Here is a 2500-nt window from a genome sequence, read left to right on the forward strand (position 1 = left end):
TGTACTTGCGACGGGGATTAGCGTGACAATTATTGCTCTGCCTTCATTAAGTAACAAATTACCACACTGTCTGAATCCTTGTCCTTCTTTTTTAACTGAACGAGAGACCTAATAAACGCTCATCCCATCTCATATCACCATTATTTGGGAGAAAGCACCTCTTGTTACTTCAGTAATATCCAAGGAAAGTTAATTACTGTATGTTTTATATGTGGGATTCCGGGAAGTGTATTCCGTGTTTCTGTCGTTGAAAGATACTTAAGTGAAGGATCCAGCACGCGGTAAATGTTTTTACTGCTTGCTGTAATTTGTTGCTTTTGTAGCCTCATTTCTCTCAGGACTCCTTCAATTTAATCCAGCCAGGCCGACCACATCCTGGAAGAGATAGACTACACCAAGAACTCGAACCCCAACTCTGCGAATAGTGGGTGGGTTCGTTAACGTCCCACAGTATTAACAGCAAGGGTTTTGAAACGGGGCCTACCGTTCATAGTCCTCCGAGAGGACTTGAAGACCAAACCCTTTGTAGATGTAATTGTGTGTAGAGGTAATGGTATAAGGCCTAGTAAAATTAAGGGTTAATTAAAATTGCCTTCAGCTGCGTGAAGCGACGAGGAAAATTTGAGAACTTTGAAAACCGAAACCAGTGCCGACTGACTTGTTATCACTGACATAAGTTAGCTCATTACGTGAGGAACCGGGGCTATCTCCAATCGACAGAGTGGGGAGTCGTGATTTTTAGGAGGTGTGTGGTGTGTGACAAATGCGTATGGTTGAGATTTTGAGGCGACCAGGTATTGTCCCCACCTGCGATGCCGATCTCGAACTCAGGCCTTTTTTTTCTTTTCCCCTCTTTCAGCAAGTGACAGACATAGCAGTAAGGTTAAGTTGCTGTTTCAAAAGACAAGAGAAATGGACCTTCTACATGTCAGAAAGATTTGATTGGATATTGATTTCTTGGAGAAATACCAAAGTTTTTCTTTTTAAAACTTATGAGACGCGAACTTAAAGCCAGGGGTCACGTAACACAGGCAATCCAGTGTACGCTCATGGAGCGTCTAGTTAACATACAGTGTGTATACACTGCAAGTGGAGACTAGTTTGACTTCATTTTTCCTTATCAGATTTTTTTTATTTTAGAATGCCTCAAATGATCCTTACAGTTTTGGGGAGTTTAAACCAAGGCAGCTGCAGAGTAATGCTCTTTTTGCCATGAATAATCGCAATGTTTACGACAATGAGAGACTTAATCTTCCTTTTGCCGCCTGTACAGGTCTGTTTTTCTCCTTTACTTCTCTTACTTTCTCTTTTTTTCTTTCTGTTTTCTCTCTGTGCCTTCTTTTCTCCCTTCCTCTCTTCCTGCCACACTTTTCCTTCCTTGTTCTTCAATTCTTCCACTGTCTGCTTGCTGGCTTTTTCTGTTGTGTCTTTTGATCTCTACCCCTCTCCTACTCACCCATTCTTTCTCTTCCATTCTCTTTTCTCTTCTCTTGATTATACATACATATACATACATTCGGGCATTACTAAACCACGAAACAGCGAAACGAAACACCAAAACACTATGTATGACCCCACCATACATTGAATACTAACCGACAAAGGTTGGATTTGAGATTAAATATCGTTTTAGGCCTAATTAGGCCTAAAACGTTGATGCTCCTAATGTCGGGAACTGAACGTGGTTCTAATTATAGTTTCAATTTGAGTAGGGTGAACTTTGCTCTGTTGGGTGATGCATGAAAATTATCTTATTACCTTGTTGATTAGCTCGATGTTTTTTTGTATTGAGCCGCTTCTTTGTGAGAGGTTTTAGCCTGCGACGCTGTGAGAAAACTGTGATACGTGTGGGAAATTAAACTGTGATTTTTAATAGGAAACGTTGTTATTTGCATTTTCGACACTAATTCATGAGATTATGATAAGGATTCAGATTAAGACTGAGATTAGGAGCAACAACGTTTTAATTTTAGGCCTAAAACGGTATTTAATCTCAAATCCAACCTTTGTCTGTTGGTATTCAGAGTATGGTTGGGTCATACATGGTGTTTTGGTGCTGCGTTTCACTGTTTCGGTGTTCAGTAATGTCCTTTGCATTCTGCTTTTTAGAAACTGATCACACATTTTGTTATAGTCAGGATTGAACTGCAGTGACATTCTACTTCAAAGCCAGGTTTTGCTAACACTGAACTTTGTAGTCAAAACAAAGCTTTTAAGTAATCATGTACTTGTAATTGCCTTCTGTGGTAAGTTCTATAAAACATTCAGAATTTACTGAAATCATTGAATAAGTATCGGGTTTTGAAGAAAACTGAATCCTAACATGGAGTATTGTCACACATTCCCCATTTGATTAACCAGAGCTTTTGAATTGTTATCAGGCATGATAATGTTATCGATTTGATGATGAAAATTACGGGTAAAATCATATTTAAGACAACGTTTCAGTGTCCTCATGACACCATCATCAGGTCAAAATATAATATTTAACAGAAAACAA

General features: G+C 39.1%; 1 long non-coding RNA gene across 1 annotated transcript in view; it reads left to right on the forward strand.

The window, feature by feature from the left end:
- Window positions 1–1143: 1143 nt before the first annotated feature.
- The window catches only part of LOC137969579 (uncharacterized), an 18847-nt gene continuing 17490 nt past the window's right edge, over window positions 1144–2500 (forward strand). The window contains exon 1 of the long non-coding RNA XR_011116692.1: window positions 1144–1273. This is a non-coding gene — a long non-coding RNA (uncharacterized lncRNA). The remainder of the gene's footprint in view (window positions 1274–2500) is intronic.

This window comes from Montipora foliosa, chromosome 9 (assembly GCF_036669935.1).
Source record: "Montipora foliosa isolate CH-2021 chromosome 9, ASM3666993v2, whole genome shotgun sequence".
NCBI lineage: Eukaryota > Metazoa > Cnidaria > Anthozoa > Scleractinia > Acroporidae > Montipora > Montipora foliosa.